An 11,890-nucleotide genomic window follows, 5' to 3' on the forward strand; every position below is an offset into this window, starting at 1 on the left:
TATTATCGACAATTAATTACCCATTTAAAGTTTCATCCTTTTTGTGATGATGAACTCAAGATCTATTATTTTTGTAAAAAACAATTATGTTCTTTTTTTTGTTGTTGGTAAATCCATAATTTGTTTTGTTGTTGATGATGTTGAAGATAAGGAGGAGGATGAAGAAATGTTTTATTTTTACTTTTACTTGTAAACCCAGATTTGTTGGATTATAATGGAAGAAGAGATGATTTTTTTTAATAGGAATGGAAGAAGAAGAAATTTGTTTCTCATTTTATTATAACAATTATAATTATAAAATTATAAGTTAAAAGACAATATAAGTTTCGGGTAATTTTGTAAGTTTTAATTTGTTAGGGACTTAATTGTAAGGACAATTGATAAAGAGATGTATGGTAAGTCTTATGTACCATATAATCCAATGTGGCAGTTGACCAATTCAACTGTTTGATTAATTGGCCACAGTGGCAACTTCTTCTAAGAAGTGACTTTTGTGACTTCATCCTAGAATTTTCCAACTATTTTATAGCACATTTTTGCAGTGTTGATATAATGTACATAAAGGGTGCATTTGATTTGCTAAAAAACAGGGGATTGAACTGGACAACTTTTGTTGTACCCTGTTTGATTTGAAACTGATTATGGAACTGGACAAATTAGGTAGCAAGGGACAGGACAAGAACAAGATTTTTTGTCCCTCACTAAACCACAGGACAACTTTTTGTCCGCAGTACAACTATAAAAAATACGAAAGTACCCATTTTATTATCGAATATAAAAATATTATCGTCCTATATCTCTCCGGTACAGTTTTGTCCTGTCCTGTATTATCTTGTTCTGTTCAGTGTTGTTCCAGACTTTTCTCTTCTCTTGATGTTACTATTATTTATTTATGGTTATATATAAAATGAGTCAAAATATTTGCATATAAGGTTATTTACATAAAATGGAGTCAAAATATTTTCATATAGATTATAAATTGTTTTAATAAGTTATTTTAAATAAGTTATCGAAATAAAACGAAAATAACTTATTGACATGTGATAAATTATTTTTACTTTGATCAATAATAGCTGTTGCACCAACTGTACGGTGCAGCAGCCATAAAGAACATTGAATCTAGTGATAAAAAAAAAAAACTCTCTAAATCTAAAAATTGAGGATTGCACTAACTTAAAAACATAGTTTTAGGATATATTTTTTTTATTTAATGTAAAATTTTTTAACACATATTGTCACGTCCAACACAATTTGGCTTGGTGCGTCAATAATATTGAGTTAAACGTAACTCAATTCTACAAACCCGACCAATAAAAATGTCTTGGTACATTGTCCCACTATGGTTGTTCAAGATAATTTATTTTACACATTATAAGTACTCAAGGTTGCTTCTTGTTGTGTTTAATTGTTGATACACGTGACTAGTGGGGGGGGGGGGGTCAGGAGATTCATCAAGGACATTTTTATTTACATGAAATGATGAGTTTTTGTTGGTTGGGCACTCAAAGAATGAAAATACACCTGTCCTAAGCTTGAGTTAAAAATAAGGAAAATAAAAGAGTGTTGCTATGCTTATAAAAAAAGGAAAATACTAAACAGTGCCCCGGGGCACTAGTTAAGGATACAAATATAGAAGTTTTATTTTGTAAATTGCGCATTCAATGTTTTAATGAAGTGAAAAATTATTCTCTCTCATCATTAACTTTATCATTGTTTCCTTTTTTAGTATGCTTAACTAGTGTCCCAGAGGCACTGTTTAGCATGACCCATAAAATAAATTATATAATGTTGCTATTGCTTTAATATTGATCTTTAAAAATAAGGGTTGAAAATCATTTTGTCAGGGGAATGTCCTTCCATATGGCCACTTACTCATTGTTGAAGCCACTTAAGGTCAGTAGTGGAGACCTTATGAAATTTCATGCTTATGTGTGTTAGGAATATTAATTGAATATTTATTTTTCGTAAGGTTATATTTTATTTTTTGGTGGACTTGGCGTCAGATTCATGTTACTAGTTTGTTGCCAATCTGTTTAGTTTTTTTTGGTCAAGTAGTCTATTTGCTAGAAAATCCACCTTAAAAATGAATAAGTGGAGTGTTCCGAATTCAAACCCGAACTCCTGCATATATAGTGCGATGTCCCTACCAAATAAGCTAGGCTCACGGGACTTGCTAATCTGTTTAGTGTTTAGTGACACTTGTTTACTCATTCTTTTTATTTATTTTATTTTTTTATAGAATGTTTTCTCACATATTAATTGTTGACATCTAAATAATTGAAGGCTTAGAAGTATGGCATAGTACTCAAGCAAGCATATCATTGTGTCTCATGACTCATATTCCCAAGCTTAACTGATTATGGCAAAAACATTATTTACCACAGCCAAGGATGTACTCAATCGGTGTTTCTAAGTCTAACATGGGACTGGGCCGAGGAGATCATGGGCCTAGTTTTTTTGACATAAATATCTCGACAAAATATATTTAGAAATCTCATATATTTATGATTTGAACTTTTTGCACCCCCTGAATATACTCGGTCACCACCTGAAATTATCAAACTAACCCTCTCGATTTCTAGGATGCGAGCACTTTTTCGCATTCTAAGTAGCGAGTGTCAAAATTTTAGCTCAAATCCACCCCCTAGAATGAAAAAAATCATGAAAAAAGGAGTTCGCATTCTAGAAAGCGAACTCAGCTGCAATTTGCTATTTAGGAAGCGAACTCAGCTGCAATTTGTATTCTATAAAGCGAACTCAGCTGCAGTTCATATTCCAGAAAGCGAACTCTTCCCCCCCCCCCCCCATTTTTGCTATTTACACACTCGCTTTCAAAGTAGCGAGAGGAGGTAAAATGGAGTTTTCAGGGGGTGACCAGGACTGCCGGGGGCGCTAGAAGTAACTTTCTATATTTATAGGAGCCCTTAATATGGACCCAAAAAAAAAACCACAGATGGACCTCATTACATGATCAGATAAAGTTTGTATTCACATATATTAACCGTTTTATTTCAGTTGACAAAGACATTGTGCAAGAGTTGGGGTTCGAATTTCAAACACTCCACTTATTCATATTTAAGGTGGTTTTTTAAGCCACTATATTACTTAACAAAAAAATAAGGAAAATCTATTGTCATATTATTACAATATGCATAGACACTACTACCTTTTTGAATAAATAGGGTACTGTATACACAGTAGCATGAACAATATTTCAAACTGGGTTAATGTTACGGTGGACCAACTTCACAAGTGGTCTACCATAGATAAGTCATCTACCGAATACGAATTTTATAAAATTTATCATTAGATTGAAAGTTTATATCATATATATTATCCATAAAAAAATTTGAAAAAATTGAAAACCATTTGATATGTTATTTAGACCCATCGAGATCAACGGTTTATTAAAAATCGTTAATCTTGAGACCGGGAGTATTTGTGAGTGGCACCGTTAATTGGATGGCATATGATGCTTCAAGTTCAAGTGTCATTGTTTCTCTTGATTTGGAGAATGATTATTACTCGAACTTGGGGGTGGTGGACGGTTGCTTGTGCATCTTTGCACATAGGAAGATGCTTTTTGATATTTGGATTATGAATGAATATGGAAATAAAGAGTCCTGGACCAAATTGTATAGCAGTGTTCCTTTCATGGTAGATCACCGCTAAAACAAACACACATTATATTTATTTTGGGTGCCACTGCCTAGGTTTTTTTGGGTTTTATTTCTAGAGCTGTTGGAAGGACCACCCTCCATGGAATCTCATGTCCATCTTCTTCTCTAACCTAGAGAAAGAGAGAGAGCTGTAAATTTACAGCCGCCGTGGAACCTGAAACAGGGTTGAGAAAGAAAATTTGAGGAACACAAAATCATCCCACTGGCCATTTTATTGAAATTGAAGAAATTGGTTTCAATTTGCAGAAAAATGGAAAAGAAGTCATGGGTAAAATAGGAAATATACATCTTTCATAACAAATAAAATTCCAAAATCGATTTGAGTTGACGCAAAAGCTTGGATTTTTGGCTTTGAGTAAACGTGAGTTTAGAGATAGACTCACGGTAACGTTAATCGCTTTTACAATCATCCAAACACAACAAAAATTGGTCAAACTGCGTTTTTCTGTTCCAGACGCACGATTGAAGTGGTTCACCGCGGAACCAAATGAGCACATACTTGTACCTATGCAGGTATTATCTTTAATACACACTAGTTTAAAGACCCGTGCATTCGCACGGGTCATTAACTTTTATTCGATATTTAAATTTGTCATTATATTATGATAGAAAATTTATTTAAAAATTTGTTATATAATATTGTTAAAATATAAGTGAAACTATTGTGCTATTTTTTGTAAAACTTATTTAATGAGTAAATTTGATTATAATTATCAATGATACATTATCCAATTTTTTGTGTATCTGTCACAAATAATAGTCCCGTATATATTTTTTAATAAAAATTACAAATTTGATTAATAATATTTAAGATAATTTAGTAAATTTGATAGTAATTAACTTTATTGTATTATTATTATATTATTATTATTAATAGTTAATAGTATATTGTTTTTTTTATGAAAAACTAGTGGCCAAACGGGCACGTTCCGTGCCCGTTTGTGTGATACACATTTCTATTACCCTCATTTATGTCGAAGATTATTCTAAATTTTTCATACATCTATTATTTAATTTTTTATGAATGGCTGGCTTTTGGAAAATAACATATTAAATCACATTAAATGTAAAAGATTATTCACAATTTTTCATACACGTCAATTTTACATAATAAATCAATTGTCAAAATTCATAAATGCAGAACATCAATTCAATTCTCTCTTCATAAGGATGAATAGTTGTAAATGTAATACATGTATAAATTAACTAACTTAACATTAGAGGTGGGAATAGGCTAGGCCGAGCTAGGCTTTGCCAAGCCTGGGCCTGGCCTGTCAAAAAATCTAAGGCCTGAGCCTGGCCTGTGGCCTATCATAGGCCTAATTTTTAGGCCTGAGCCTGGTCTTTTGAAAGTCTGATGTGGTCCGTTGGCCTGTTTAAAAGCCTATTTCATATGAATATATTTAAATAAATAATTATATTTTTTTTAAATATACTTATGAACGAATAAACCAATGTTCCTTTTGATATTTAACATGATATTTTAGAAATTTTGACTATATATGTCATCATATTTTAATTCTAGTTTATAATAATACATTTATATATGTTAAAAACGAATGTAGATTAATAAATTTAAACTACTTAAAAATTTAATAGATTTATAATTTAACCAAAGTACAAATTTTAATATATAAATTATAATCTTAGTAAAAATATCATTCATATTAAGTTAAATAGGCCGGCCTAATAGGCCTCAAAGGCTTTTTTAATGGCCTGCGGCCTGGCCTTTTTAGCTAAATAGACTTATAAAAAAGTCTTGGCCTGCTCTATTTAAAGAAATAGGCTGGCCTGGCCTGAGCCTGTGTAGGCTGGGCCTTAAGGCCCGGTAGACCGGCCTGGCCTGTTCCCACCTCTACTTAACATAATAACTTGTTCCCAGGGAGCTTACATGCACAGTTCTAGTTTTGATTTCTACTTATACTCATATTTTAGAGCATTTGAAGTCGGTTATATCATTTCAAAAACAAAATATAACTACTCTTTGAAATTAAAATACAAAAACAAAATAAAGGAAAATCATAAACTTAAAATAGATAGAAAAAAGAGAAAGAAATGGGGAATGATGGAGCATGGCAACCAACACTAGTAGAAATATGACATATTACTTAAGCATTTTACATCTGACGAACATATGTCAGATTCGTCAGATGTAAAACGCTATATGGAGTAGTCTTTTCATCTGGTCTCAATATCCACAGATGTAAAAAATATATAGACAAGACTTTTTACATCTGACTTCAATATACCAGATGAATAACTAAACGCGGTGGCAATCTTGTAATTATGGTGAAAATTATCTAAAATACATATATATCTGGCCATATTTAGCCTCAGATATAAAAAGTCAGGTTGAATAAAAAAAATAAAATAATATTTTTGGAATAGAGGTAATGTACGTATATCTCTCTCTCTCGCAAGACAAAAAAAACGAACTCACACAAAAAAAAAAGAAATCGATACAATACAACCCTAGCTCTCTCTCGCGATGCAAACCCTCATCAGCGCCGTCCTCCACCGGCGACGAGATTGAACCTCAGCGCCGTCCTTTAATCAACTCACCACCACCGCCTTATCTCAGCAGTCGTTCCCTCTCTCTCTCACTCGCGCAGTCGTCCTCTCTCTCTCACTCGCGCAGTCGTCCTCTACCCTCACGAACCCTAACTCCAAATCGAAGGTTGTCTTTCATTCTCCAGCCTCTACTCTCACGAATCGAAGGTTGTCCTCCTTTCTCCGGCCTCTACTCTCACGAATTGAAGCTTGTCTTTCTCTTTCACATCGATTCAGGTACGTACTCTTGTTTCTCACGAATCGAAGGTTTTAGCTCTTAGCTCTTTGTGGTTTGTTACTTGATTTTGTTTCTACTGAACTGTTTCTTTGTGTTTGTGGTTTATTTTGTTTCTACTGAACTGTTACCTGATTTGGTTTTAGCTCTTATTCTTTGTGTTTGTGTTAAAGTTTAGTGGTAAAGTTTAGCTCTTATTCTTTGTGTTTGTGTTAAAGTTTAGTGGTAAAGTTTAAGTGATTAAAAATGGAACGGTAAACATGAGACGCAGATTTAATTGAGAAAATTGAAGAAAGGAACACATGTCTTGGTAAGTGGAACACTGAAATGGAAACAATGAAAGTGAGTGAGTTAAGTGTGGAGAAGAGAAAGAAATGTGAACATAGAGAACTGGTTTGATTATAGATCTTATCTCACTGTCAAACATATAACAAGTTTATATATGGCTGAGCATTGAGCAACTACTATCTTGAGCTTAAACATAATCACTAACAAGCTGTAAATTTAAAAGATACATGGTAAACTAAACTGAACCATTTTTTATATATAGAAGAATAAGAACAATCCAATCAAAGGAGATCAGTCAAAGTTATGTGTATTGACACATTGTAGTAAAACCAAAGAGACTGTAAAATCTGATACATTGTTTCTGACAAAAGCTGAAATCAGCGAATTATAAGAACTTCCATTTCATCTGAAAATAGCAAATCATAATGAACTCAAAGTATTCACATCTAACAACTTGGCAACAACTAGAGAAGAATCTGTTCAATTGATTTTCTTTGTGTTACCAGATTTCTTTGTGTTTGTGGTTTGTTACCAGATTTCTCTGCATCTAAATTAAAGCTTATTTGCTTGTTTTGAATTCTGGTTTTGTATTTGTGTTTTGATGGATAGGGGTTCTGTTCCTATTAATTAATAGTGAAAATTAATGGTTTTCCTTTGTGATTTCTCATTAGTCTCAATCACTACTTGACCATTATTTGAGCTTAAAATTAATTTTCCGGGTCTGTACCAAATGAGATTCATAAGCTCAGGTACATTAGTTGACATTACTATAAGTTTTTGATCTAATAAGAGCTATATGGGTTAACATTATAGTATTGTTATTGACATTGAACCAAATATGAAGCAAATAGAAGATAAAGTGATGTTGGTATTTTGGATTTGGTTTTGCTTTTCTACACTTTCACTTTCCAATCAAGTGACTAATTTATACCTATAATGAATGTCAATGACCTTTTTCAATAACTTTGTGGATCAATACTTTGCTTTTGCAAAATTTCATGTTTCAGTTTCTTTTGGACTCTTCTGCATTTGTTTTGATCATTTTTGTGTTGTTTTGAAGTATGTTAGTTTGATGAGGATGTTAAGATGTTAGATTATTAGGACACTGAGTTGTTCATGAGCCTGCATGATCTAGAGTTTTACTGCTATGAATTTTTAAATTATGCTTTTGAAACAACTGAAGACTGAATATACTTACTGCTCTAGTGTAACAGGATCTCATCTTGGGCCTGCGGTTTTACACGAACTGTTGTTCTTCAATGGTACTCTATTTAGTACAAAATAATGTCAAGTATCTTACATTAAAATAAGATTTTATTCTTACACAAGTATCTTGAGCTCTACATGCTAATCTGCACATTCTTACTAAATAAACATATCTTGTTATGAATTTTAAAGTTCAAATTGTTAATTTGTGGATGATTTACCTCCAGATTCTATCCTGGTGTTACTGATGCATTAAAATTTGCAAGCACAAGAGTGTACAATGTACATTGTCACCACAAAACAGGTCTGACTTCTCTCTCTGCTCCTACCATGAAGACAATAGTCCTAATCCTATGACATGCCATTATTTATACTTTTGCCAATAATTAGCATCTGATAAAATTTATGAATGTGAATTTTGTAAATGTTAATTACCATTGCCAATAATTAGGATATGACACAAATTCCTAATTGGCAACATCTGATTTATCATATTTCACAGACCCTGAAATGAAACTAAATTTGCAATAGCTGGTCATACTTGGTCTATGTACTCATTGAAGGATTAGTAATAGTAATAGTGGATATGCAATCACACATGCTGCATTAAATTGTAGTACATGAACACTAACTAGGATTCTTTGTTTTGCATATGATACTTTCTTTTGAGCTTCCATTCACTTTAATTTCACTCCTTAAGTTTAGCAGCGGTAGTACAAAGATAGGACCTCGTAAGAATTCAATGACTTATGCAGAGAAAGGAGTGCTTCATTTTGGGTAAGCTGCTCTTTTTTACCTGACGCTATTGTGCTATTAATTAGTCTGGCTTGATCATGAATAAGGTTTGCTTGCTGCATTTTGGTTTTACAATACCGAAGTTTTCTGGTTTGGCAGGTTGTGAACATGTTTGTTCTTTCTGATTAATAAATTGGTAATTAGGTATATATTTTGATTATTCAAATTAGGTATTCCAATTATTTATTCATGTGAGTGTTTTGGTAGATTTGTATGTTTTGATTGAGTATGAAGAATTAGGTATTTCAAACTTCTTATATGAACAGAGCTAATATGAACTCAAAACTTCTTAAATGTTTTGATTTTACTATGATGAAATGATCAATATGTGATGTAATCGAAGAATACTATTGCCGTTTAATTATGTAGTTTTTTCAATTTGAAAAAAGGATAGGATTATTTGAAATAGAAATTGCAAACTGCTTCCTGCTAGAAGAAATAGGATTATCTGAAATACTTAGGCTTAAAATGCTTAGGATTGGTATTTGAAATTTATAAGAGTTAGATATTTCTCTGATAAAGATGTAGCTTTAGAATGAGCCAAAACCAACATTGAATAGGAAAAGGAAACTTCATGTTATGAACAAGCATAGGCTAACACATGATTACATCAACCGACATTACTATAAGCTTTTGACGAAAATTAGTAATATGACCAAAATGCTCAAACATGTTTGACTAATTTCCTTTGGTGGCTAATCTCTAATGAGAATAACATCTTTATATGAGAATGATTGGAAAGTGAAAGTGTCGAAATGCAAAGTGAATTGTGAATGAATGTTAAGGACCTTTTTCAACAACTTAGAATAATTCTACTAGATGCAACTGTGTTTAATATTAATATTATCAATCTAGTACTTTTACTTAAACCTTTAATTCCAATCCAATATTCTTGTTCAGATTCACAAAAGCTTGAACTAAGAACACCTTTCTGATAGATACCCTGTTCATAATGTTAGCTACACTTATCCACACATTGTAGTAACTGATCCATGTGTTTGAGTTTCAAGATGGCTTTGTGAATAGCATGGACTATCACCTGAACGAAAAGACAGTTGGAAAGCATCTAACCATGATTTTGAGGAGAAATATGCATTCCTCTTGACCAAGGTTTTTGTTTCTCATAACTATTTTTGCACATGAATGTATGTCGAGTATTGTATCTTCTTTTGGTTTGAAATATTCATATGCTTACATGTAACATCTTTGGTTTCTAATTCATTGCAATCCATTTATATAATTTGTTCTATTCTAAGTTTTCATGCTGGCATTAATTAACTACTATATAAAAGTCTTATGTTTTTCCTCTCTCTACTATTCAGGTATATGCATCGTTATTTACATATTGTAGGTGTTCAATGATCCCACGGCATTAACAGATGAGGAGTTGTATGATTTGCGAGACCACTGGGCAACTTGTTTTCTTCAACTATATAATCCCGAGGTAGATTATGATGATGCCGACGAGAAAGATTAGGAGCTAGCTAGGTTTGTGTGAAGTTACAATGGACTAGTTATGATGATGTTTTAATTTGTATTTTGGATGGATTAGTATTAATTATTATGATGTTTTGTATTTTGAATTACAATGTGGTTGTACTTTAATGACATTATTACTATATATATGTTGAATGTTGAATTTGAATTTGGCTATGGATGTTGAATTTTAGTATTATGTTCTTGATGCAAGTTATGTTATATTGTTGGCATTGTGGGTTAGATTTTTTTAATAAAAAAAAAAGATTTAAAATATATATATAAAAAAAAACGCAGGTTTTTCAAAAAAAAAAAAATAAAGTTAAGATTTCACATCAGGTAGACTTGGTCAGATGTAAAAAGTCCAATTTAATTTTAAAAAAATAATATTTGAATTTCGCCTTGGTCAGAGGTAAAAAGTGTTTTTTTACATCTGACTACGCCAGATGTAAAACGTGTATACTTACTAAGTCTCGTGCGCCTACATCTGAAATTGTTCAGATGTAAAAAGTGGTTTTCGCCAGATGTAAAATAGCTTTTTTCTACTAGTGCAAATTTTTGTATATAGAAAAAAGAGGAAGAAATTGTGAATGAGAAATATGGTCATCACAACAGGACGGTAAGTAAAATGGTAGTCGGTACTAGAATGTTTGGCTTTGACTAAAAACTTACCAATTATCTCTTGGTTTTTCTCTTCCTCTCTCTATTATATTTTTCTTCTATAAGTTGTGTTCTTGGTTTTATTTTATTTTTTTCTATTTTGATTTCATTTTACTTTTAAAAAAAATGGTTGCATTTTTTTAATTGTTTTTGTGCGTTTTCAATCACATGATCACATAAGTTACATTATTTAGTTGTCAGTGGTGGAATCGAGGTTTTATGTCTTTATTATAAAAATTCAATTTTATGTCTCTTCATCAAAACTAGATTTAATTTTTCAATTTTATGCCTTTATTTTGCCTAATTTTAATATCTCTTCTAATCATAATATTAATTTCATACTTATTTGTTGTCAATCCACAACACACATGTAAAAACTATATCTGAGAAACTCACATCATATTCACACCATATTCTTTTTTTTTTTTGGTGAATACTCACGTCATATTCTTAACATGAATTATAATGACATTTTTTACAAAAAGGAAACATGTCTAGAGATTTTAATTTATGTACTTTTGTTTGGTTTTCGTTTTTAGATTTAACTTGGTTCGTGTGGTTGAATATTATTGAATGGACAAAGAGCAATATTGATCAACTAATGAAGTCAATGGATGCATCTAAATTTTGGTGATCAGATACCCCTAAAAGCGCAATTAGAAATGCATTGCAGACTCTTCAAATTAATTGAATAGATATCATATTTACACATTTTATGCTTAAGAACACATTTTAATGTGATCTTCACTATTTTGTTTTTTTTAACATTTAGTCATTGTTAACTTTTATTATGATCTTCACTATTTTTGTTTCTTCATCTTCTTTTTTGTTCATTTGAAATTGGTTAGAAGAGGAATAAAATTTATACATTTATTACATTTACAACTATTCATCCTTATGAAGAGAGAATTGAATTGATGTTCTGCTTTTATGAATTTTGACAATTGATTTATTATGTAAAATTGATGTGTATGAAAAATTGTGAATAATCTTCTACATT

The 11,890-nt window shown here is 31.5% G+C and overlaps 1 long non-coding RNA gene across 1 annotated transcript; it reads left to right on the forward strand.

The window, feature by feature from the left end:
- The first annotated feature begins 7,295 nt into the window (after positions 1-7,295).
- Positions 7,296-9,994, forward strand: LOC123883489. The gene is made up of 2 exons (XR_006800220.1): positions 7,296-8,015; positions 8,187-9,994. It is a non-coding gene; the product is annotated as an uncharacterized LOC123883489 (long non-coding RNA).
- Positions 9,995-11,890: the final 1,896 nt, after the last annotated feature.

The sequence above is a fragment of the Trifolium pratense genome, linkage group LG5, assembly GCF_020283565.1.
Source record: "Trifolium pratense cultivar HEN17-A07 linkage group LG5, ARS_RC_1.1, whole genome shotgun sequence".
Taxonomy (NCBI): Eukaryota; Viridiplantae; Streptophyta; class Magnoliopsida; order Fabales; family Fabaceae; genus Trifolium; species Trifolium pratense.